The 27,419-nt window shown below is 38.9% G+C and overlaps 1 long non-coding RNA gene and 1 pseudogene across 2 annotated transcripts in view; both read right to left on the bottom strand.

Annotated features, from left to right (window-relative positions):
* The window catches only part of LOC133089645 (uncharacterized), a 96,785-nt gene that overhangs the window by 24,823 nt on the left and 44,543 nt on the right, over positions 1–27,419 (bottom strand). Inside the window, exon 2 of one of the 2 annotated variants that reach the window (XR_009700729.1) lies at positions 1,272–1,394. The exons of the other annotated variant lie outside the window; for it this stretch is intronic. This is a non-coding gene — a long non-coding RNA (uncharacterized LOC133089645). The remainder of the gene's footprint in view (positions 1–1,271; positions 1,395–27,419) is intronic. 2 annotated transcript variants of the gene reach the window in all.
* On the bottom strand, positions 7,984–9,679 carry LOC133089644 (probable inactive 1-aminocyclopropane-1-carboxylate synthase-like protein 2; annotated as a pseudogene).

Genomic DNA, 27,419 nt, shown 5'->3' with positions numbered 1-27,419 from the left:
TTAAGGAATTTGTAATCTGTGAATGAATGCATAGATATTATTGTCTGTATCTGACAGATGAAGTAACAGAACCACAGGGAAGTTAAATGATTTGCCACGGCCACACAAGGAGAATGAGGCAAATTTTAAGCCAGAACTCAGAGCTCCTGGTTACCACTTACATGTTCTCATCACCGTATGCAATTAGGCTTACCTAATACTGTACATTTTTTTCATAGCTTCCCTCCACCCACTATCATATTTAGTGCAAAATAAAAGTAATATTTAACTCTAACACAAAATTTTCACATAAGCTGAAATTACAGTTAAGTCCCCTACATACGAACAAGTTCCATTCTGAGAGCACATTTATAACTCCAATTTGTTCGTAAGTCTACCAAAGTTAGCCTAGGTACCCAACTAACACAATCAGCTATATAGCACTGCACTGTAATAGGTTTATAATACTTTTCACACAAATAATACATAAAAAAACAAACACAAAAAATAAAGGAAACATTTTTAATCTTACAGTACAGTACCTTGAAAAGTACAATAGTACAGTACAACAGCTGGCATACAGGGGCTGGCATCGAGTGAACAGGCAAGAAGAGTTACCGACTGGAGGAGGGAGAGGAGGTGGGAGATGATAAAGCTGAAGGATCGTCAGCAATAGGAGACAGAGGGCAAGCTGCAATTTCACTCACGCCTGATGTTGATGGCACAGGTTCTGGTTCCTTGCTGGATTCAATTCTATCTACCCTCTTGAAAAAAAGTGATCCAGTGATGTCTGGGTAGTAGCTCTTTTTTTCTCATCATAGATGACACGGTAGCACTGGATTGCATTGTGAGCAGTTGCTGCAACCTTCGTGTACCATTCTATGTTCGGGTCCTGTGCCTCAAAAACTAACAGTGCCTCCTCAAATAAAGAAAATGCCCTTGCCATTTCCTGTGTCCTGAATCTCTTCGGTTCTTCAGTTACTTCTTCTTCCTCTTTTCTTTCTTTGTCCTTTCTCTGGGCCTCCAATTCCATCAGGTCTACCATCTTTTTGCCTCGCTCCACTCTCAATCATTTTCACTTTTGTTTCCATCATTAACACTTGGAGCTTCTTAGCATTACCAGCTACATCACTGCTGCTTTTACGCTTGCTTCCGGACATCCTGGGCTTGAAATAAAGATACTGTACTACTGTACTCTATACAGTACTGTACAGTAAAGAACACAAAAGCACAACCACCTGTAGAGGATGCACGCACGTGACAATGTACGCCAGACACGTGAACTAACTTACCTGACTGGACATGCGAACGCACGTTTGCATCTTTGAAAGTTCGCAACTTGAAGGTTCATATGTCGGGGACTTACTGTAACACTGCTTCAAGCAGTACAATTCTGAGCTCAGGCTAGAACAGAACTGAAACAAAAAATAGTGATGTGAAAAAAAATCACATGATCATAACTAAATTCTTTAAGTATGCACTCTTAGGATTAAAAAAGTAGGACACGGTGGGTGGGAATAAGGGAGAATTGGATGAAGATAGGCAAAAGGTACCAACTTCCAGTTATAAGATAAATAACGGCCAGGAATGTAATGTACAACACGATAAATAATTAACAAGGCTGCAAGTTATATATGAAAGTTGTTAAAAGAGTAAATCCTAAGAGTTCTCATCACAAGGAAAAATATTTTTCTTTTATTTTGTATCTATTTGAGATTATGGATGTTCACGAAACTTATTGTGGTAATCATTTCATGATATATCTGAGTAAAAGTATTATGCTGTACACTTTAAACATATAGTGCTTAAACTTATACAGTATGTCAATTATATCTCAATAAAACTGGAAGGAAAAAAAAGAGAAGAACACTTTTTGGTCCAGTCCCACCATCTCATACCTATTTGCCCTAAATCATTCCCAGGAAAAATGACTTAAACTCTGATTGATTCTAGTGATCAATTTGGAAATTCTGCTCATTAAAAACTTTTCATTTATCTCTTCTATTTTTGATAGTTTTCTAAATCATTTTGTGAACGCAGTGCTCCAGGAGTGTTAATTGTCTGAATTTCAAGAGCTTTTACAAAACCCTTTTATCTGTGAAGTGCTGTTATCTAAAGCCATCTCTTTAAATGAAAGATCATTTAATTTATGGAGAAGAGGAAGTATAATTTTATACCTAAAGATTATCCCAATATTTTAAAATATTGAAATAATTATCTGACCATTTTATCTACATATTGTCAAATTTCTAGATATTGAAAACCTCCACAGTTGTCTGAGTTATCCTGTTTATTTTTTTCCACATAATTTTCACATGAAATTATAGGACTGCCTACTATTAAATAGTCAGTCCTGATCAGTGAGTATTTGCTACAACAATAAATTATGCTGTAACAGTAATGTGGGTTCTTTACGGACTTAAACACAAACAATTCAAAAACAAAACTTGCAAAGTACACTTATCATTAAATGGCATCAAATAATTTATTTCAATTTGTTATAACTGCTTATGAAATTTTAAAGAAACACAAACAAAAACCACCCCTGAATTATTTTGTGAGAGGTGTAGTCTATAATAATCTTAGATTCAAAATACCACACCTACACAGTAATAATTGGGTGAAAAAATCCAGTTATATTGATTTATTTCCTGCATCTTAGCCTGTTTTACAAACTCTTAACAGCAGCAAATATGTTTTCATTACTTTTCTTTCATGACAGTATGTCTTAAAATTCTATTCAAAATGCAAACGCTCCTGGTATTTGAGAATTGAGATAACGTTAATTCGAAGACAAAAGTTTTCCATTTGTTCAGAGTTGCCCTTTAGCCATTACCCTACCATCATTTTATGTGTGATTTTTAAAAAAAAATACAAGAAAGAGAAACACCAAAAAAAAAAAAAAATCAGTGTTTTCGTGAGATATTTTTACCTATCATTTGTCAATGTTTCATTGAAAACACTGCTTTCTATAGACTTTATTTCAATGAAAACCACCTTTATTGGATGCTTTTAGGTTTTCATGCTTTGAAGTTTGTGCAAGTAGACAAAGTTCCATTTATTTCTGTAGCTGGTGAAATGAAAAGTAAGATATTGTCCCTACCTAACCCTACAGCCTTGAGGCATCATTCATATCAAAATTCAGTTCTGTCACTTAAAGTGACAGTAAACTCCCTCTCACCTTTCCTGTTTTCCTCCCCCTTCTTACATTTTGTCCTCTTTCAAAGGAAACCATATATACTTCAATTCAGCTAATCCAAAATGCTGCATTATCAAAATGTTCCACTTAGAATAAAACTTTCACAAACTAATGTTTTTCCAGGAGCTTGGAGCTTTCAAGATAACCACTGTGGCATGTACTCAGTAGAAAGATAAGTAGCCATAAGATATTATTTTCAAACCATCCAATAGCTTTAATTTTGATTCTCATAGAATATCTAGGAGTAAGTTGCATACAGAAAAAGAGATTCTACAAACTAGAATGAACAAACTCTATATGTATACACATTTCCCCGATTTTAAGATAAACTTCCATTCTCCTCAAAATTAAAAAGACACAAATTTTAAATTAAGCTTGTGATATAAATTCTGCACAAATTATTTTAGAAATAGTCTCAGTGGTTCTCAACCCTCTCTCTTCATATTCACCTAGAAGCTTCTAAAACCAGCAGAAGCCCTGGTTTCATCCAAAGATTTAATCTCATTGGTTTGGGAGGTAGTCTGGGTGTCAATATTTTTTAAAAGTTCAAGGCATGAGTATAATATGCAGCCAGGATTAAGAACCAATGAGCTAGGGTAAAAATAACTTTATCACATAGCATTTAAATCACCTCTAGAAACTCACCCAAGCTCAAATGTACGTTGTCTATGTCACGCTTGGCCAAATATTTTCTATTGAAAAATTGATGTCACTACAAAATATTAAAGCATCCTTAAATGTTCAACATTGCTTGTAAAATTATTTCATGGAAGTATTATTTCATAACAATAATTCTTCCATTATTTCAGTGGAAGATAATGCATTCCTTCTGAAACCAGAAATATGGTCCTTAGAAATAAGTGGGAACTAAGTATACACAAACATGCAAAAAAATATTGTGAGGTAATTAAAATAAAGATATAGATCTATATTTATTGATATCCATTCAATAATACTAAGTGAAATAGAGATACAGATTAAAGAATATTAAATTAAAATGCTAATAATATTTTTATGTGAATGATATTTTTGGTTATATATATTCCATAGTATTTGATCTTTAAAATTAGTATGCATGCTTTTAACAAAACAACAAAGAAAACTCACAATTTGGAAGGAAAGAAAAAGCAATAAGAACAAGAAAAAGAGAAAAAAAAGAGACAAACTGGGCACAAAGTTGCTTGTATTACTTTGAGACATCAAAATTATAGCAGGTCTTGAAAGATGAGTTTGTAAAAGCCTTGAGAAAAAATCAATTCCAGTTTCCTAAATGTATTTGAAACAAACTGTACAATTTCCTTGTCAATGATACCACTGATAAAATCTTCTGAGAGTACTGGAACTCTTAAAAGAAATGTATATTATTTTAAGAGTTTATTATTATTATAACAAATTATGTTATATTATTATATTAATTATATTATTATTATAAATTATTATAATAAATACATTGTTATTTTAATGTATATCATCTACAATTTTATAGTTTCATTATTTACAATGGGAGATTCATAAGTGATGGTTTAGTTTACACAGTCTATTCTCCAGATGAAAAGCGATTAAAAAGTATTTTTTGTTTAAGGATGTGAGAATTTACCATACTTGGGAAAAACCTAGATCATTCCTCTATGAGATTTTCTCATTCATATAAGTATTTACTCAATAACAGCTAACTAACAATCTAGAAATAAATTATAATGTATGTTTCTATCATTCCCCTATTTTATCCTTCAGATGAAAGGATGCAACTTTGCAATCTTTTTTTCTTCCAAAGTTATAAACATATGGTTCTTTAATCAAAAAACCTTTAAATCATATTTTAATATCTATAAGACTCCACACCAGATATAAATGAGATACAAAGGTGCTATGAGCAAGTCTCTAGGAGCTTGGAATGCACTATAGAAAAGACAAAACGCACACACACACATAAATTCTAACGTGGAGATATAACTTCATACATGGCACTGACAAGCAGGACTTTTGAACTAGACCTATCTTGCCAATTTCAATAGTCAGAGGTTGTATAGTGGAAAAAAGTTCTAGTAGCAGAGCTATGAAAAGTAACTTGGGGTCTGATGAATACACTAGCTGGGCTGATGTGAAGAATTCATGTTAGGGGGCTATGAAAGTAAAGTTGGAAAAGGTTAAAAAAAAAATAGGCAGTGGGGAGCCTTGGTTACCCAATCAAGGCGTCTGAATTTTGTTCATTGAAATATATGGAAACATTTGAACAGGTTGGGGCATGGGACTCTGATGACCTGGCCATTCTGTATGTTTTCTGACTTTATCTCCTACCGATCGTCACCAGATTTGCTCTGTTCCAGCCACACTGACCTTCTTGCTCTTTGTCAAATTCATCAAGGTTTTCCTGCCTCAGGGCCTTTGCACTTGTTGGTTGGTACATCATTACTGCCGTGCTTTCCCCTCAGATCTTTGCTTACCTGGGTCCCTCACTTCACTGTTGTACCTGCTGGGATAAATCAAAAATAGCACCTTCCACACCACCATTCTATACTTTTATACTTTGCTTTAGTTTTCTTCATAGCATTACCTAACATATTTCCTTCTCACACAGAGACACATACATTTTGTTGTTTATTTATCATCTGTCTCCCTTACCAGAAGATGAAAAATAAACTTCATGCGGCATGACCAGCACAACTCTGTCATGTTTACTTCAGAGGCTGGAACATGGGTGAAACAAACAGAATGTTCAACATGTATTTATTAAAGAATTAATAGCATCTTAACTAATTAAGTAACTAACAAATAATCAAAGAAGAACTTTAGGAAGATTGGCATAGTATATGGGAATCTGTGACAATAAACTAGACAAGAGGTAATAGACTGACCAAGAATAAGCACCACGGGGATAAAAAGAAGAAAAGAAATGGATGTAAAAGCTTGGGTTTCCTCACTGGACTCAGTATCCTTACCTGTAAAACAAGGATTGTTGAACTAAAATTATGACTATAATTATTCAGCATAGTAAAAATAATGCCTCTCTCAGGGCTAAAGTTCAGGCAGGCTTACTGCTGATTATAAAAGAATCAGGTTCCCTACGTGTGGGTCTCTTCTCCTGCAACCCACCCCACTGCCTATGCAGGCATCACTTGGTCCTCCACATTTTGCCCTGTAGAAAGCAGGGCTTGGGGAACCAAAGCAAAAGTCATACTCTGATTACTGCTATTACCGTCAGTAATAAGTTGTCATTTGTCTCTGACCCAGGCTTCTCATGCCTTCTGTCAGCATTCGTGAAACCTGTTAGCTTGCAAGTAGGGTAAAACCTCAGAGCCTTCAATGTTCTTGATAGATACAAGATACAATATACTAACATCAGTTATTTCAATATACTAGCAACAAATAATTAGAAAATGAATTAATAAACAATACTTTTAAAATAACATGAAAAGCATAATATAGTGATAAATTTAACAAAATGTATGTAAGATTTTTACACTGAAATCCAGAAAAACGTTGCTGAGAGAAATTAAAGACCTAAATAATGGAGGGAGATTCCATGCTTGTAGATGTGAAAATGTTCTTTTTCTCCACTCTCTTACTTGAATCTTTGCAACAGAAGACAGAAACAGCCTATCCCTTCCACGGAAGGCACCACGCTTCCATCCCAGGGACGGTTCCCTGGTGAGACTGTCTATTAGCTGCTGTTAACAGAGATCCCAAGAGCATCTCTGGTCACAATAACTCCTTCATCTTTCCAATGAATTCCCTTTATGTTTTTATTAGCTGTAGTCGATTTCTAAAGAACACTCTCTGGTATTAAATAAAAACAACAACCTTCAAGAATTGGGATTCGTTGGTATGCTGCTTTTTGTTGATGTTTTAAAAGGAAAATTGTCATTGAAGAACAAGAACCACCAAACATAGACTCAAGAGAGGGAAGATGGCCACAAACCGAAGTGATTGACCAAAGCCACCAGTTGGTGCTAAAAGCCCTTTCATCATCTATAAAATGATGGTGGTCCCTGCCCCACCCATCTCACAGCATCAGTGCTCAGCCTGAAGCTCAGATATGCAAAAGCTTTGCAGAGAAACTCACAAGTGGTGTGATTAGAACAGTTGAAAACACTAGAGATAGAAATGGAAGACCCCAGGCTTGTCACAGAGATTCATTTTAAAAGTCTTTTGAAAAGGCAAGAATGGAAAGAACTGATATTCGGAAGCAGGAACTTCTGGAATTCAATCCCCACCCTGCCATTCAGTCATTCATGGGTAAGGATGGTGTGATCTTGTCAGGATCCTATGGGACAGTGCCTCCAACGCCTGGAATGTGCTCCATCAGTTAGGGATCATCTTTTCCCTTCCTTTCTGGCCTGCCTCTGACATTATTCTTCACATTCAACCTGCTTTAGAATTTTTGAAAGACAAAAAAATCATCTAGCTCCCAAAGGTGATTATGAAAAATATCAACAAGAAATAGAACAGGCCCGGAATTTAAGAGAATATAGAATTTAGAGGACATCAGATACAAAAATACACCCATCTAAATAGGGCCCCAGGAAGTTCCCTTTATTCCTGTAGGCTTTTCGGCCCCAACCGATAAAAATGTTTTGCACACACAACGGCTAGCAGAGACTAAAAAGATGCAAAGCTTCCAAAAATTACACATGCTCAGCTGAAGGAGGTTGATGACTGCGTCACATGAGCCCATTCCTGGAGGAGCCCGTTGTTTCCTCAGTCACAGCACCGGTTCAGTGCCCCAGCCTTCTGGACCAGAGGCTGATAGCAGGGCCCCCTGAGCGTTGTGACTGGCTGGAGTGACTGACTGGAGGGCAGAGCGCTCACTCCCTCTGCACATCCTCCTGCTGCTTCGCTATCAAATCCTGCTTCTGCTTCACTACCACCTGATAGAACTGATGCGGGAAGTGTGTTTTAGCCCGATGAGATTATCCACCATGATTAGGTGGAAAATTCCAGGCTTCTTATACTTGTAGGTCTCACCACGGGACAATATCAGCTTATTGTTCAGGAAGCAGCATTGGAGGAGCAGCTCTTCCTCAAATGCACACAGGTCCAGGAAGTTTTCCAAGTTGACCCAGATATAGGGGCCAGAGCCACAATTGAGAAAGGGGATCTTCAATGCCTTCAACTTGTTAATGATGTACCTGTGAGGGTCAGCAGGTGGATACGCTTTGTCAATCTGTTCTCTGTCCTGGAGCAGCCAACACAGTTTGTGCTGGGTGATGCCAGAAACGCTGCAGAGGCAGCCAGAGGAGCTCACGGCAGAGCCCACTTCCTTGTTGTGGGTCTACAGAGTGCCAAAGCAGAAGCCAGAAATGATAAAATCCTTACTGGTGCTTCAGATCACGTGGGCCCTGTTGAAACCAGGCAAACTTTCCATGCCCAGAACACTGTGAAATATAATGTATTCATCCAACACAGATAGCATGTAAATCTCATCTATAATGACACATAGGTTGCACCTCTTGGCAAATTCCAGGTACTCCTTCAGTGGGTCCCAGGAGTAGAGGTCACCCAGAGGATTCTGAGGGTTAATTAACACAAGGTCTCTGACCTCACTGCCCTTAAGAATAGCCTCAAGTGGGGCTTGCTCCACCTTCTACACATGAGCTGGAAAGGATGGATGTTCACATCAGTGATCTCACTGTCCGGGTGGGCAAGCTCAACTTTCACATACCGGTGGGAGCTGAAGAGGAAGCCACCATAGAAGGTGGTGAGGGGTCAGAAAGGCCTCGCCTGAATCGCACAGCACTATGGCCAGCACGGAGAAGACAGGGTGGCAGCCATTTAGAACAAGCAAGTTTTCTGGATCCAGGTGGGCAGGTGTCTTGCAGTAGTAGGTCAGGAACGAGCCCACTTCTTCCCACAGGGATGGTTGCCCTCTCTAATCAGGATATTGCAGCAGGATCTCCTCAATGCAGTTCATGTCACTCTGATTCAAGATTTCAGTAATCAGATCAATGCACAGCTTATTCTCACTGGTAACAAGATTAATGAAACCCAAAGTGTTCTTGTCCTCATGGTATTTGTCTCCATGGCAGTTCTTGTAGCCCTAGAAGCTGGAATGGTACAAGGCAGAGATGTCAGTCCCACAGTTGGATAGGTCATGGCTGGCAAATGCAGCTTCAAAATCACTCCGTTGATGAACTAGTTGGTCAGGCTGCCTGGCTGCTGGGCCCACTGCCCACCTCTGACTTCACCCCTAGAGTCCTGGGAAGGGCAAGACAGTTGGAATCCCAGGCCACCCATGGCCCCAGACTACAGGAGGTACACCAGTTGGCATATTAAGTGGCCCAGGAGGGCTTCCTGCTCCTGACTGGCCTGATTGTGCCTCTGCTCTTCCAGCACCAGGTCCTGCTGCATGTGCTTGGTCATCAGCTGCATGATATGTTCTTCAGTGATCTACAGCAAATGCACCATCATCTCCATCAACTGGCTAAGAATGTTCTGGTTTCTGAGGCCCTGGCTCCTCATCAAGCCACAAGGCACGTGGAGTGTGTCTGATCAGTGATTCATACTCTGGGTATTTGCACTGGCCTCCGCAGGCTGGCTAAAACTTTTGCCTCTGTCTCCACTCATCTTTCCCTGGTCTAAGATCCTTATGCCTGATGAAATCATCCTGGAACGTCAGGGCTCAGAGACCTCTCCAACACTCTCCTCTCACTAAGCTTGCTTACGCACCTTTTTTATTATAATCATCCTAGTTAGTTTGAAGTTATAGGTATTTCATTGTAGTTTTGCCTGGCATTTCCCTACTGACTAATGATGTTGAGCATCTTTTCATGTGCACATTGGCCATTTGTATATTTTCTTAGGATAAAGGTATATTCAATATTCTTTTCCTACTTTTTTTTTTTTTTTTTTCAAATTTACCAAGTTCTTTTTTTTTTTTTTTAAACATCTTTATTGAAGTATAATTGCTTTACAATGGTGTGCTAGCTTCTGCTTTACAACAAAGTGAATCAGTTACACATATACATATGTTGCCATATCTCTTCCCTCTTGCATCTCCCTCCCTCCCACCCTCCCTATCCCACCCCTCTAGGTGGTCACAAAGCACCGAGCTGATCTCCCTGTGCTATGCGGCTGCTTCCCACTAGTTATCTATTTTACATTTGGTAGTGTATATATGTCCATGACACTCTCTCACCCTGTCACATCTCACCCCTCCCCCTCCCCATATCCTCAAGTCCATTCTCTAGTAGGTCTGTGTCTTTATTCCCATCTTGCCACTAGGTTCTTCATGACCTCTTTTTTTTTTTTTTTTCCCTTAGATTCCATATATATGTGTTAGCATACTGTATTTGTTTTTCTCTTTCTGACTTACTTCACTCTGTATGACAGACTCTAACTCCATCCACCTCATTACAAACACCTCCATTTCATTTCTTTTTATGGCTGAGTAATATTCCATTGTATATATGTGCCACATCTTCTTTATCCATTCATCCGATGATGGACACCTAGGTTGCTTCCATGTCCTGGCTATTGTAAACAGAGCTGCAATGAATATTTTGGTACATGACTCTTTCTGAATTATGGTTTTCTCAGGGTATATGCCCAGTAGTGGGATTGCTGGGTCATATGGTAGTTCTATTTTTAGTTTTTTAAGGAACCTCCATACTGTTCTCCATAGTGGCTGTATCAATTTACATTCCCACGAACAGTGCAAGAGTGTTCCCTTTTCTCCACACCCTCTCCAGCATTTATTGTTTCTAGATTTTTTGATGATGGCCATTCTGACCGGTGTGAGATGATACCTCATTGTAGTTTTGATTTGCATTTCTCTAATGATTAACGATGTTGAGCATTCTTTCATGTGTCTGTTGGCAATCTGTATCTCTTCTTTGGAGAAATGTCTATTTAGGTCTTCTGCCCAGTTTTGGATTGGGTTGTTTGTTTTTTTGTTATTGAGCTGCATGAGCTGCTTGTAAATCTTGGAGATTAATCCTTTGTCCATTGCTTCATTTGCAAATATTTTCTCCCATTCTGAGGGTTGTCTTTTGGTCTTGTTTATGGTTTCCTTTGCTGTGCAAAAGCTTTTAAGTTTCATTAGGTCCCATTTGTTTATTTGTGTTTTTATTTCCATTTCTCTAGGACCTGGGTCAAAAAGGATCTTGCTGTGACTTATGTCATACAGTGTTCTGCCTATGTTTTCCTCTAAGAGTTTGATAGTGTCTGGCCTTACACTTAGGTCTTTAATCCATTTTGAGTTTATTTTTGTGTATGGTGTTAGGGAGTGTTCTAATTTCATACTTTTACATGTACCTGTCCAATTTTCCCAGCACCACTTATTGAAGAGGCTGTCTTTTCTCCACTGTATATGCTTGCCTCCTTTATCAAAGATAAGGTGACCATATGTGCGTGGGCTTATCTCTGGGCTTTCTATCCTGTTCCATTGATCTATATTTCTGTTTTTGTGCCAGTACCAAACTGTCTTGATTACTGTAGCTTTGTAATATAGTCTGAAGTCAGGGAGCCTGATTCCTCCAGCTCCATTTTTCGTTCTCAAGATTGCTTTGGCTATTCGGGGTCTTTTGTGTTTCCATACAAATTGTGAAATTTTTTGTTCTAGTTCTGTGAAAAATGCCAGTGGTAGTTTGATAGGGATTGCATTGAATCTGTAGATTGCTTTGGGTAGCAGAGTCATTTTCACAATGTTTATTCTTCCAATCCAAGAACATGGTATATCTCTCCATCTATTTGTATCCTCTTTAATTTCTTTCATCAGTGTCCTATAATTTTCTGCATACAGGTCTTTTGTCTCCTTAGGTAGGTTTATTCCTAGGTATTTTATTCTTTTTGTTGCAATGGTAAACGGGAGTGTTTTCTTAATTTCACTTTCAGATTTTTCGTCATTAGTGTATAGAAATGCAAGAGATTTCTGTGCATTAATTTTGTATCCTGCTACTTTACCAAATTCATTGATTAGCTCTAGTAGTTTTCTGGTAGCATCTTTTGGATTCTCTATGTATAGTATCATGTCATCTGCAAACAGTGACAGCTTTACTTCTTCTTTTCCGATTTGGATTCCTTTTATTTCTTTTTCTTCTCTGATTGCTGTGGCTAACACTTCCAAAACTATGTTGAATAATAGTGGTGAGAGTGGGCAACCTTGTCTTGTTCCTGATCTTAGTGGAAATGGTTTCAGTTTTTCACCATTGAGGACAATGTTGGCTGTGGGTTTGTCATATACGGCCTTTATTATGTTGAGGAAAGTTCCCTCTATGCCTACTTTCTGCAGGACTTTTATCATAAATGGGTGTTGAATTTTGTCGAAAGCTTTCTCTGCATCTATTGAGATGATCATATGGTTTTTCTCCTTCAATTTGTTAATATGATGTATCACGTTGATTGATTTGCGTATATTGAAGAATCCTTGCATTCCTGGAATAAACCCCACTTGATCATGGTGTATGATCCTTTTAATGTGCTGTTGGATTCTGTTTGCTAGTATTTTGTTGAGGATTTTTGCATCTATGTTCATCAGTGATATTGGCCTGTAGTTTTCTTTCTTTGTGACATCTTTACCTGGTTTTGGTATCAGGGTGATGGTGGCCTCGTAGAATGAGTTGGGGAGTGTTCCTCCCTCTGCAATATTTTGGAAGAGTTTGAGAAGGATAGGTGTTAGCTCTTCTCTAAATGTTTGATAGAATTCGCCTGTGAAGCCATCTGGTCCTGGGCTTTTGTGTGTTGGAAGATTTTTAATCACAGTTTCAATTTCAGTGCTTGTGATTGGTCTGTTCATATTTTCTATTTCTTCCTGGTTCAGTCTCGGCAGGTTGTGCATTTCTAAGAATCTGTCCATTTCTTCCAGGTTGTCCATTTTATTAGCATAGAGTTGCTTGTAGTAATCTCTTATGATCGTTTGTATTTCTGCAGTGTCAGTGGTTACTTCTCCTTTTTCATTTCTAATTCTATTAATTTGAGTCTTCTCCTTTTTTCTCTTGATGAGTCTGGCTAATGGTTTATCAATTTTGTTTATCTTCTCAAAGAACCAGCTTTTAGTTTCATTGATTTTTGCTATTGTTTCCTTCATTTCTTTTTCATTTATTTCTGATCTGATCTTTATGATTTCTTTCCTTCTGCTAGCTTTGGGGTTTTTTTGTTCTTCTTTCTCTAATTGCTTTAGGTGCAAGGTTAGGTTGTTTATTCGAGATGTTTCCTGTTTCTTGATGTAGGCTTGTATTGCTATAAACTTCCCTCTTAGAACTGCTTTTGCTGCATCCCATAGGTTTTGGATCGTCGTGTCTCCATTGTCATTTGTTTCTAGGTATTTTTTGATTTCCCCTTTGATTTCTTCAGTGATCACTTCGTTATTAAGTAGTGTATTGTGTAGCCTCCATGCGTTTGTATTTTTTACAGATCTTTTCCTGTAATTGATATCTAGTCTCATAGCGTTGTGGTCGGAAAAGATACTTGATACGATTTCAATTTTTTAAAATTTACCAAGGCTTGATTTGTGACCCAAGATATGATCTATCCTGGAGAATGTTCCATGAGCACTTGAGAAAAATGTGTATTCTGTTGTTTTTGGGTGGAATGTCCTATAAATATCAATTAAGTCCATCTTGTTTAATGTATCATTTAAAGCTTGTGTTTCCTTATTTATTTTCATTTTGGATGATCTGTCCATTGGTGAAAGTGGGGTGTTAAAGTCCCCTACTATGATTGTGTTACTGTCGATTTCCCCTTTTATGGCTGTTAGTATTTGCCTTATGTATTGAGGTGCTCCTATGTTGGGTGCATAAATATTTACAATTGTTATACCTTCCTCTTGGATCGATCCCTTGATCATTATATAGTGTCCGTCTTTGTCTCTTGTAATTGTCTTTATTTTAAAGTCTATTTTGTCTGATATGAGAATTGCTACTCCAGCTTTCTTTTGATTTCCATTTGCATGGAATATCTTTTTCCATCCCCTCACTTTCAGTCTGTATGTGTCTCTAGGTCTGAAGTGGGTCTCTTGTAGACAGCATATATATGGGTCTTGTTTTTGTATCCATTCAGCCAGTCTGTGTCTTTTGGTGGGAGCATTTAATCCATTTACATTTAAGGTAATTATCGATATGTATGTTCCTATTCCCATTTTCTTAAATGTTTTGGGTTTGTTATTGTAGGTGTTTTCCTTCTCTTGTGTTTCTTGCCTAGAGAAGTTCCTTTAGCATTTGTTGTAAAGCTGGTTTGGTGGTGCTGAACTCTCTCAGCTTTTGCTTGTCTGTAAAGGTTTTAATTTCTCCATCAAATCTGAATGAGATCCTTGCTGGGTAGAGTAATCTTGGTTGTAGGTTTTTCTCCTTCATCACTTTAAGTATATCCTGCCACTCCCTTCTGGCTTGCAGCGTTTCTGCTGAAAGATCAGCTGTTAACCTTATGGGGATGCCCTTGTGTGTTATCTGTTGTTTTTCCCTTGCTGCTTTTAATATGTTTTCTTTATATTTAATTTTTGATAGTTTGATTAATATGTGTCTTGGTGTGTTTCTCCTTGGATTTATCCTGTATGGGACTCTCTGTGCTTCCAGGACTTGATTAACTATTTCCTTTCCCATATTAGGGAAGTTTTCAACTAGAATCTCTTCAAATATTTTCTCAGTCCCTTTCTTTTTCTCTTCTTCTTCTGGGACCCCTATAATTCGAATGTTGGTGCGTTTAATGTTGTCCCAGAGGTCTCTGAGACTGTCCTCAGTTCTTTTCATTCTTTTTTCTTTATTCTGGTCTGCAGTAGTTATTTCCACCATTTTATCTTCCAGGTCACTTATCCGTTCTTCTGCCTCAGTTATTCTGCTATTGATCCCATCTAGAGTATTTTTAATTTCATTTATTGTGCTTGTCATCGTTTCTTGGTTCCTCTTTAGTTCTTCTACGTCCTTGTTAAATGTTTCTTGCATTTTGTCTATTCTATTTCCAAGACTTTGGATCATCCTTACTATCATTATTCTGAATTCTTTTTCAGGTAGACTACCTATTTCCTCTTCATTTGTTAGGTCTGGTGTGTTTTGACCCTGCTCCTTCATCTGCTGTGTGTTTTTCTGTCTTCTCATTTTGCTTATCTTACTGTGTTTGGGGTCTCCTTTTCACAGGCTGCAGGTTCGTAGTTCCCGTTGTTTTTGGTATCTGTCCCCAGTGGCTAAGGTTGGTTCAGTGGGTTGTGTAGGTTTCCTGGTGGAGGGAACTAGTGCCTGTGTTCTGGTGGATGAGGCTGGATGTTGTCTTTCTGGTGGGTTCGTCCACGTCTGGTGGTGTGTTTTGGGGTGTCTGTGGCCTTATTATGATTTTAGGCAGCCTCTCTGTTAATGGATGGGGCTGTGTTCCTCTCTTGCTAGTTGTTTGGCATAGGGTGTCCAGCACTGTAGCTTGCTGGTCGTTGAGTGAAGCTGGGTCTTGATGTTGAGATGGAGATCTGTGAGAGATTTTCGCCGTTTGGTATTATGTGGAGCTGGGAGGTCTCTTGTGGACCAGTGTCCTGAAGTTGGCTCTCCCACCTCAGAGGCACAGCCCTGATGCCTGGCTGGAGCACCAAGAGCCTTTCATCCACACGGCTCAGAATAAAAGGGAGAAAAAATGGAAAGAAAGAAAAAAAGAGGATAAAATAAAATAAAATAAAGCAATTATAATAAAAAATAAGAAAAAAAATTATTAAGAGTAAATTTATTAAGAAAAAAAAATTTTTTTTTAATTTTTAAAAATAGATTTATTAATTTTTTATACTAAAAATAAGAAAAAAATTATTTAGAAAAAATTTATTAAGAAAAAAAATTTTTTAATTTTTTAAAATAAAAAACATGAAAAAACTTATTAAAATTTTTTTTAAAAATAGAAAATAAGGAAAAAATTATTAAGAAAACATTTATTAGGGAAAAAAAAAATTTTTAAGCCCAAAAAAAAAAAAAAAAAAAAAGGACGGACCTAACCCTAGGACTAACGGTGAGAGCAAAGCTATACAGACAAAATCTCACCCAGAAGCATACACATCTACACTCACAAAAAAAAGGAAAAGGGGAAAAGTTAATATATCCTGCTCCCAAAGTCCATCTCCTAAATTTGGGATGATTCGTTGTCTATTCAGGTATTCAACAGATGCAGGCACATCAAGTTGTTTGTGGAGCTTTAATCCGCTGCTTCTGAGGCTGCTGGGAGAGATTTCCCTTTCTCTTCTTTGTTCGTACAGCTCCCGGGGTTCAGCTTTGGATTTGGACCCGCCTCTGCATGTAGGTCCCCTGAGGGCGTCTGTTCCCCACCCAGACAGAACGGGGTTAAAGGAGCAGCTGATTCGGGGGCTCTGGCTCAGTCAGGCCGGGGGGAGGGAGCGGTACGGAGGAGGCGGGGCGAGCCTGCGGCGGCAGAAGCCGGCGTGACGTTGCAGCAGCCTGAGGCGCGCCGTGCGCTCTCCCGGGGAAGTTGTCCCCGGATTACGGGAGCCTGGCCGTGGCGGGCTGCACAGGCTCCCGGGAGGGGCGGTGTGGAGAATGACCTGTGCTCGCCCACAGGCTGTTTGGTGGCGGCAGCAGCAGCCTTAGCGTCTCATGCCCGTCTCTGGGGTCCGCGCTGATAGCCGCGGCTCGCGCCCGTCTCTGGAGTTCGTTTAAGTGGCGCTCTGAATCCCCTCTCCTTGCACGCCGCGAAACAAAGAGGCAAGAAAAAGTCTCCTGCCTCTTCGGCAGCTGCAGACTTTTTCTCGTGCACCCTCCCGGCTAGTTGTGGTGCGCTAGACCCTTCAGGCTGTGTTCACGCAGCCAACCCCAGTCCTCTCCCTGGGATCCGACCGAAGCCCGCGCCTCAGCTCCCAGCCCCCGCCCGCCCCGGCGGGTGAGCAGACAAGCCTCTCGGGCTGGTGAGTGCTGCTCGGCGCCGAGCCTCTGTGCGGGAATCTCTCCGTTTTTCCCTCTGCGTCCCTGTTGCTGTGGGATCCGCGCTGATAGCCGCGGCTCGCGCCCATCTCTGGAGCTCGTTTAGGCGGCGCTCTGAATCCCCTCTCCTTGCGCGCCGCGAAACAAAGAGGTGAGAAAAATTCTCTTGCCTCTTCGGCAGCTGCAGTCTTTTTCCCGGACTCCCTCCCGGCTAGCACCGAAGCCCGAGCCCCAGCTCCCAGGCCCCGCCCGCCCCGGCGGCTGAGCAGACAAGCCTCTCGGGCTGGTGAGTGCTGGTCGGCACCGCTCCTCTGTGCGGGAATCTCCGCTTTGCCCTCCGCACCACTGTGGCTGCGCTCTCCTCCGTGGCTCCGAAGCTTCCCCCCTCTGCTACCCGCAGTCTCTGCCCACGAAGGGGCTTCCTAGTGTGTGGAAACCTTTCCTCCTTCACAGCTCCCTCCCACTGGTGCAGGTCCCGTCCCTATTCTTTTGTCTCTGTTATTTCTTTTTTCTTTTGCCCTACCCAAGTACGTGGGGATTTTCTTGCCTTTTGGGAGGTCTGACGTCTTCTGCCAGCGTTCAGTGGGTGTTCTGTAGGAGCAGTTCCACGTGTAGATGTATTTCTCATGTATCTGTGGGGAGGAAGGTGATCTCCGCGTCTTACTCTTCCGCCATCTTGCCCCTCCCTCCTTTTCCTACTTTTTAATTGAGCTATTTGTCCTTATAGCTTGGGTTGTCAGGGTTCTTTATATATTCTGGATACAAATCTCTTATCAGACATACGATTTGCAAATATCTTCTCCCATTTTGTGGGTTGTCTTTTTATTTTCTTGATTGTATCATTTGCAGCACAAAAAGTTTTAATTTGGATGAAGTCCAATTTAGCTATTTTTTTCTGCTATTTCTTTGCTTTTGGTATGATATCAAAGAAACCATTGCCTAAATTAAGGTCACTAAGGTTTACTCCCATGTTTTCTTCCAAGAGTTTTCTAGATGTAGTTCTTACATTTAAGTTTATGATCCATTTTGAGTTCATTTTTGTGTATGGTGCGAGGTAGATGTCCAATTTCACTCTTTTACATGTGGATATTCCATTGTCCCAGTACCATTTGTTAAAAGGATTATTCTTTCTTCCATTGAATTATCTTAGCACATTTGTTGGAAATAAATTTGTCATGAATGTAAGAGTTTACTTCTGGACTCTCAATCCTATTCCATTGATCTATATGTCTATCTTTATGCCACTACCACCCTGTCTTGATTACTGTAGCTTTGTAATAAGTTTTCAAACCAGGAAGTATGAGTCCTTTAACTTTGTTCTTCTTTTTCAAGATTGTTTTTGCCATTTTCAGTCCACATCCATTACTTTAAGCTGTTGAGAACATATTCTTCCAGCTTGCCTGGTTCCAGACTGAAATGTCTTTTTTAGTCCTTCCTCAAATGCCAGACCATTCATTCCCTTTGCTTGCAAACATGTTGCATGCCTCCCCAAATTATCACTCATGGTAATCAACACAAAGAACAGCTGGAAATCAAGGACAGGATGGAAAACAGGGGCTTTTAAAAGAAAATGACAGATTTAGGTCACCAGAAAGTCTTTGAATAGGATGTTGTGGGAACAAAGTGACTGTCATGGTGAAAAATTAGATCATAAATCTTAGAATAAATCCTAAAACAGATCTCTTGTGTTTTCCTCTTCCTCATGTGGACTGGGTAGATTGTGTTGATTAAGTTAGTTCATTCTCTCAGACTTCCAAAATGAAATAAAGCTGTGCTGTTTCTCAAGTTCTTATTGCAGACCCTGCCTTTTGGCCTTTTGTAGCTAGTGTCTGTGAGATTTTTTATACCTGTTAGAGATTAAGCACTTCATGCTTTAATTATGCTCAAATGAAAAAGGTTATCATTTGGAGATGCACCTATATTGAGAGGGTTACAATAAACATATCTATATATGAGGGCTTCTGAGATCACATGACCATGTGTGAACACTTTACATAGTCACATCAGACCTTGTCAGTTGGCCAGAGAAAGTTATTTTTTTATTATATTATTTATTCATTTATTTTTTTTATTGGAGTATAATTGCTTTACAATGTTGTGTTAGTTTCTGCTGTACAACAAAGTAAATCAGCTATATGTATATATATATATCCCTTCCCTCTTGAGCCTCCCTCCCACCAGCTCCATCCCACCCCTCTAGGTCATCACAGAGCACAGAGCTGAGCTCCCTGTGCTATGCAGCAGCTTCCCAGTAGCTATCTATTTTACACATGGTAGTGTACATATGTCAACGCTACTCTCCCAATTCGTCCCACCCTCCCTTTTCCCCACTGTGTCCACATGTTCTTTCTCTATGTCTGGCCAGAGAAAGTTACTGCTCTCATTTTACAGAAGCATAACTGAAGTGCCAAGAGGTAAACTGACTTGCTTAGGAAATTGAGCATGGCAGGGACAGAGCCAGTATGAAAGCACAGTATATCAGCCTCCTGGGGATGCCGTTAAGGGTTAAATTGTGTCCTCCAAAAGGATATGTTGAAGTCGTAAGCCCTGGTACCTGTCAATGTGACCTTATTTAGAAATAGGGTGTTAGTAGATGTTGTTAAGTTGAAATCATTAGAGTGAGCCCTAATCAAACATTACTGGTATCTTTATGAGAAGAGGAATGCCATGTGACAACAGAGGCAAAGATTGGAGCTACAAAGCTGCAAGCCAAAGAATGCCAAGAGTTGATGGCAATCCTCAGAAGCTAGGAAAAGCAAAGGCAAGATTCTCCCCTATAAGTTTCAGAGGGAGTCTGGCCCTGCCAACACCTGGATTTCAAATTTCTAGCCTGTAGAACTTTGAGACAACAAATTTCTGCTGTTTGATACCACCTAGTTTTAAGTACTTTGTTATGGCATACCTAGGAAATTAATACAGACACTATGCATTCCTTGACACAGCACTTAATAACAGAAAATCAGCCTTCTCAGAGCACCAAATGGTGCTTCACAATTTAAGAACCATTCCCTGCTATTTACACACAATTCCACTGCCCTAGGACAAATTCAGTCTTGGACAATGACCCTCGTATAAAATACTCTTCCCCTGCTTCAATACTGTCAATAAAGAAAAGCTTCCTATGTCATGATTCAGAGAACCTCCCCGTCGCCACCCTTTTTTGCACAGCTCTGGCTGTTTAAAGGTTTTTCCTCATAAACTAATTTGCCTTCTTCTCACATCTATCCATTAATACTAGCTCTGTTTTATGAGGGCACTCAGGAGGACCCTAATCCCTCTTTCATATGATAAGCCTTTAAACATTTAAAATCAGATACATGTCCCCCCACTTTCTTTTCTACTGAGAATTTCAACTGTTCCTCTTAGACCATGCTCCTGAAGACATTCACCATCCCTGCTGGACATCCCAGTGTCCCTCCTAAGTGTAGCATCCAGAAGTGAACGCCAAATTCCCAGTGTCAACTCCTTAGAACAGATGAAAGCAGAACCAGCTTTTCTGCTGTATAGACACTTCTTCTGATGCAGAAAAATATTACTATTACAGCCCAAACTGCCTTTCAATGAGGTAAATCTTGAGAAATGAAAGAACCCTTTATTCTCATTAGCATTTTGATATATTTGGGGAAGAGGTGAGGTCCATCCAGTTTTCCATGTGAAGAGTTTCCCAAAAGTGTAGGGACATGAGATGGCAATACACCTATATAAGTGTCTACTCCACAGAATAAAAGCTCAAAGTATTACAGACAGTTAGAAAGATGGGCAAAATAAAACTATATCAAATTGAATATTGATAAATATGAAATCCATCACTTAGGATTTTAAAGTTTATACTTGCTATAGACTGAATTGCATCCCCTGCCAAAAAAAAAATTATATATTGAATCCCTACCCATACCCCCCCACCTTTATGATTGTATTTGGAGATAGGGCTTTTAGGAGGTAATTATGGTTAAAATGAGATTATAAGAGTGAGATCTTAATAGAATGGGATTGGAGGCCTTATAAAAAGAGGAAAAGAGTGCCTCTCTCTCCACCTCTATCTCTATCTCTCTATCTGTCTCTCTTCGCATTAGTATGCATGGAGGAAAGGCCATATGATGATATACCAAGAAGGTGGCCATCTGTAAATCAGGAAGAGAGTTCTCACCAGGAACTAAATCAGCTGACACCTTGATCTTAGACTTCTCAGCCTCTACAACTGTGAGAATTAAATTTCTGTTATTTAAAGCCACTTAGACTATGGTACTTTGTTATGGCAGCCTGATCTGACTAAGACAATACTAATAAAAGATGAACAGAGAAGATGAATAGCAAATGTGACAGACTCAAGAGTTTCTCATCAGAGAGCAACAGTCAGCTCTACCCACCACCAGTGCCTCCCATCAGAAAACTTCCACAAGTCTCTTAGATAGCCTCATCCACCAGAGGGCAGACAGCAGAAGCAAGAAGAACTGCAATCCTGCAGCCTGTGGAACAAAAAACACATTCACAGAAAGATAGACAAGATGAAAAGGCAGAGGGCAATGTACCAGATGAAGGAACAAGATAAAACCCCAGAAAAACGACTAAATGAAATGGAGAGAGGCAATCTTCCAGAAAAACAATTCAGAATAATGATAGTGAAGATGATCCAGGACCTCAGAAAAAGAACGGAGGCAAAGATTGAGAAGATGCAAGAAATGTTTAACAAAGACCTAGAAGAATTAAAGAACAAACAAACAGAGATGAACAATACAATAACTGAAATGAAATCTACACTAGAAGGAATCAATAGCAGAATAACTGAGGCAGAAGAACGGATAAGTGACCTGGAAGACAGAATGGTGCAATTCACTGCTGTGGAAGAGAATAAAGAGAAAAGAATGAAAAGAAAAGAAGACAGCCTAAGAGACCTCTGGGACAACATTAAATGCAACAACATTCGCATTATAGGGGTCCCAGAAGGAGAAGAGAAAGAGAAAGAACCCGGGAAGAGATTATAGTAGAAAACTTCCCTAACATGGGAAAGGAAATAGCCACCCAAGTCCAGCAAGTGCAGAGAGTCCCATACAGGATAAACCCAAGGAGAAACACGCCGAGGCACATAGTAATCAAATTGGCAAAAATTAAAGACAAAGAAAAATTATTGAAAGCAGCAAAGGAAAAACAACAAATAATATACAAGGGAACTCCCATAAGGTTAACAGCTGATTTCTCAGCAGAAACTCTACAAGCAAGAAGTGAGTGGCATGATATACTTAAAGTGATGAAAAGGAAGAGCCTACAACCAAGATTACTCTACCCAGCAAGGATCTCGTTCAGATTCGATGGAGAAATCAAAAGCTTTACAGACAAGCAAAAGCTGAGAGAATTCAGCACCACCAAACCAGCTCTACAACAAATGCTAAAGGAACTTCTCTAAGTGGGAAACACAAGAGGAGAAAAGGACCTACAAAAACAAACCCAAAACAATTAAGAAAATGGTAATAGGAAAACATATATCAATAATTACCTTAAATGTGAATGGACTAAATGCTCCAACCAAAAGACACAGGCTCGCTGAATGGATACAAAAACAAGACCCATATATATGCTGTCTCCAAGGGACCCACTTCAGACCTAGGGACACATACTGACTGAAAGTGAGGAGATGGAAAAAGGTATTCCATGCAAATGGAAATCAAAAGAAAGCTGGAGTAGCAATACTCATATCAGATAAAATAGACTTTAAAATAAAGAATGTTACAAGAGACAAGGAAGGACACTACATAATGATCAAGGGATCAATCCAAGAAGAAGATATAACAATTCTAAATATATATGCACCCAACATAGGAGCACATCAATACATAAGGCAACTGCTAACAGCTATAAAACAGGAAATCGACAGTAACACAATAATACTGGGGGACTTTAACACCTCAATTGCACCAATGGACAGATCATCCAAACAGAAAATTAATAAGGAAACACAAGCTTTAAATGACACAATAGACCAGAGAGATTTGATTGACATATATAGGACATTCCATCCAAAAACAGCAGATAACACTTTCTTCTCAAGTGCGCACGGAACATTCTCCAGGATAAATCACATCTTGGGTCACAAATCAAGCCTCAGTAAATTTAAGAAAATTGAAATCATATCAAGCATCTTTTCAGACTGCAACGCTATGAGATTAGTAATCAATTACAGGAAAAGAAATGTAAAAAACATGAACACATGGAGGCTAAACAATACGTTACTAAATAACCAAGAGATCACTGAAGAAATCAAAGAGGAAATCAAAAAATACCTAGAGACAAATGACAATGAAAACACGATGATCCAAAACCTATTGAATGCAGCAAAAGCAGTTCTAAGAGGGAAGTTTATAGCTATAGAAGCCTACCTCAAGAAACAAGAAAAATCCCAAATAAACAAACTAACGTTACACCTAAAGGAACTAGAGAAAGAAGAACAAACAAAACCCAAAGTTAGCAGAAGGAAAGAAATCATAAAGATCAGAGCAGAACTAAATGAAATAGAAACAAAGAAAACAATAGCAAAGATCAATAAAACTAAAAGCTGGTTCTTTGAGAAGATAAACAAAATTGATAAACCATTAGCCAGACTCATCAAGAAAAAGAGGGAGAGGACTCAAATCAATAAAATTAGAAATGAAAAAGGAGAAGTTACAACAGACACTGCAGAAATACAAAGCATCCTAAGAGACTACTACAAGCAACTCTATGCCAATAAAATGCAGAACCTGGAAGAAATGGACAAATTCTTAGAAAGGTATAACCTTCCAAGGCTGAACCAGGAAGAAATAGAAAATATGAACAGATCACTCACAAGTAATGAAATTGAAACTGTGATTAAAAATCTTCCAACAAACAAAAGTCCAAGACCAGATGGCTTCACAGGTGAATTCTATCAAACATTTAGAGAAGAGCTAACACCCATCCTTCTCAAACTCTTCCCAAAAATTGCAGAGGAAGGAAAACTCCCAAACTCATTCTATGAGGCCACCATCACCCTGATACCAAAACCAGACAAAGATACGACAAAAAAAGAAAATTACAGACCAATATCACTCACGAATATAGATGCAAAAATCCTCAACAAAATACTAGCAAAGAGAATCCAACAACACATTAAAAGGATCATACACCATGATCAAGTGGGATTTATCCCAGGGATGCAAGGATTCTTCAATATACGCAAATCAATCAATGTGATACACCATATTAACAAATTGAAGAATAAAAACCATATGATGGTCTCAATAGATGCAGAAAAAGCTTTTGACAAAATTGAACACCCATTTATGATAAAAACTCTCCAGAAAGTGGACATAGAGGGAACCTACTTCAACATAATAAAGGCTATATATGACAAACCCACAGCAAACATCATTCTCAATGGTGAAAAACTGAAAGCATTTCCTCTAAGATCAGGAACAAGAGAAGGATGACCACTCTCACCACTATTATTCAACATAGTTTTGGAAGTCCTAGCCATGGCAATCAGAGAAGAAAAAGAAATTAAAGGAATACAAATTGGAAAAGATGTAAAACTGTCACTGTTTGCAGATGACATGATACTATACATAGAAAATCCTAAAGATGCCACCAGAAAACTACTAGAGCTAATCAATGAATTTGCTAAAGTTGCAGGATACTAAACTAATGCACAGAAATCTCTTGCATTCCTATACACTAATGATGAAAAATCTGAAAGAGAAATTAAGGAAACACTCCCATTTACCATTGCAACAAAAATAATAAAATACCTAGGAATAAACCTACCTAGGGAGACAAAAGACCTGTATGCAGAAAACTATAAGACAGTGATGAAAGAAATTAAAGATGATACCAACAGATGGAGAGATATACCATGTTCTCGGATTGGAAGAATCAATATTGTGAAAATGACTCTACTCCCCAAAGCAATCTACAGATTCAATGCAATTCCTATCAAATTACCAATGGCATTTTTTACAGAACTAGAACAAAAAATCTTACAATTTGTATGGACATACAAAAGACACCTAATAGCCAAAGCAGTCTTGAGGGAAAAAAATGGAGCTGTAGGAATCAGACTCCCTGACTTCAGACTATACTACAAAGCAACAGTCATCAAGACAACATGGAACTGGCACAAAAACAGAAATATAGATCTATGGAACAGGATAGAAAGCAAAGAGATAAACCCACGCGTCTATGGTCAACTAATCTATGACAAAGGAGGCAAGGATATACAATGGAGAAAAGACAGTCTTTTCAATAAGTGGTGCTGGGAAAACTGGACAGTTAACCTGTAAAAGAATGAAATTAGAACGCTCCCTAACACCGTACACAAAAATAAACTCCAAATGGATTAGAGACCTAAATGTAAGACCGGGCACTATAAAACTCTTAGAGGAAAACATAGGAAGAACACTCTTTGACATGAATCACAGTAAAATATTTTTTGATCCACCTCCTAGAGTAATGGAAATAAAAACAAAAATAAACAAATGGGACCTAATGAAACTTAAAAGCTTTTGCGCAGCAAAGGAAACCATAAACAAGATGAAAAAACAACCCTCAGAATGGGAGAAAATATTTGCAAATGAATCATCAGACAAAGGATTAATCTCCAAAATATATAAACAGCTCATGAAGCTCAATATTAAAAAAACAAACAACCCCATCCAAAAATGGGCAGAAGACCTAAATAGACATTTCTCCAAAGAAGACATACAGATGGCCAAGAAGCATATGAAAAGCTGCTCAACATCACTAATTATTAGAGAAATGCAAATCAAAACTACAATGTGGTATCACCTCACACCAGTTAGAATGGGCATCATCAGAATATCTACAAACAACAAATGCTGGAGAGCACGTGGAGAAAAGGGAACCCTCTTGCACTGTTGTTGGGAATGTAAATTGATACAGCCACTATGGAGAACAGTATGGAGGTTCCTTAAAGCACTAAAAATAGAATTACCATATGATCCAGCAATCCCACTACTAGGCATATACCCAGAGAAAACCATAATTCACAAAGACACATGCACCCCAATGTTCATTGCAGCACTCTTTACAATAGCCAGGTCATGGAAGCAACCGAAATGCCCATCAACAGACGAATGGATATAGAAGAAATGGTACATACATACAATGGAATATTACTCAGCCATAAAAAGGAATGAAGTTGGGTCATTTGTAGAGACATGGATGAATCTAGAGGCTGTCATACAGAGTGAAGTAAGTCAGAAAGAGAAAAATAAATATCATATATTAATGCATATATGTGGAACCAAGAAAATGGTACAGATGAACCGGTTTGCAGAGCAGAATTTGAGACAGATGTAGAGAACAAACGTATGGACACCAAGGGGGGAAAGCAGCGGGGGGTGGGTGTTGTGTTGTGATGAATTGGGAGATTGGGATTGACATGTATACACTGATGTGTATAAAATGGTTGACTAATAAGAAAATAAATAAATAAATAAACATTAAAAAAAAAAAAAGTTTCTCATCAGAAACTCTATGTGAATTGCAAATGTGTTAAAGCTGTTCCAAAAGGTAATACAGCCAAAGCTGTCCTAATACAGGTGTAACCCAAATGCCGGCTGGGGCCTCGTCTCCATTAGATTTAGATGAGCTTGCACTGAATTGCCAATTTCTAAGCTGCTTACATATAAATGCTTCCCTGGACTTCCGTGCATTCCTAAAGCTTGTGAGCTCATGTCCTCACAATCCCCTCAGCCCCCCAGCTCCTGCGTTCACACTTCAGTCTCTGCTTTGCCTTGAGACAACGATCTCCAGCCTTTTAGTGCCACATCTCAAAGATCACAAGCAGGGCCAGCTTCATGAGCGTGTAACCACTGCAGTTATGCATGGTCCTGCATTCAGAAGGACCTGAGTTTAGTCCCCTGTTGTAACTCTCTTGAAATTCTTAATTATTCTGTCTTTGAACTTGTGTTTCTGAAGTGAAGTCTGATGGGACAATGGTGCATGTACCTTCTAAACAGCTCACCAGAAGCTGGAATTGAGCCCCTGTAGCTACAGTAATGACCAATTTGATAAATTATTCCAATCATTCCTTTCCCTCCTTCCAGGTTACACTCCCTCAGTCCCCATTCCTGTTACCTGGGGTCTCTTCCTAAATGAATTACCTACACACAAGCCCCTGTTTCAAACTTTGTTTGAAAGGGAAGGGAAACCGAGGCTAGGGCAGTTGTGACACTAGACATTCGGATTTAGTGTCCCTAGAAAATGGACCCTCAGAAACAATTGAGGCCACCTATACAAATTTCCTGAGTTCCTGTACACTTACCCTTTCAAATAGTTAATATGAGTCATGTATTTATTGGTACATATATTCAACAACATTGTAGAATGTGGTCTATTTATGTCATGTTAAAATATGCAGATAGACAATATAATTGATG

The sequence above is a fragment of the Eubalaena glacialis genome, chromosome 4, assembly GCF_028564815.1.
Source record: "Eubalaena glacialis isolate mEubGla1 chromosome 4, mEubGla1.1.hap2.+ XY, whole genome shotgun sequence".
NCBI classification, from domain to species: Eukaryota; Metazoa; Chordata; class Mammalia; order Artiodactyla; family Balaenidae; genus Eubalaena; species Eubalaena glacialis.
The sequence above is the reverse complement of the archived record's forward strand: the minus strand, read 5'-3'. Positions and strand labels throughout refer to the sequence as shown.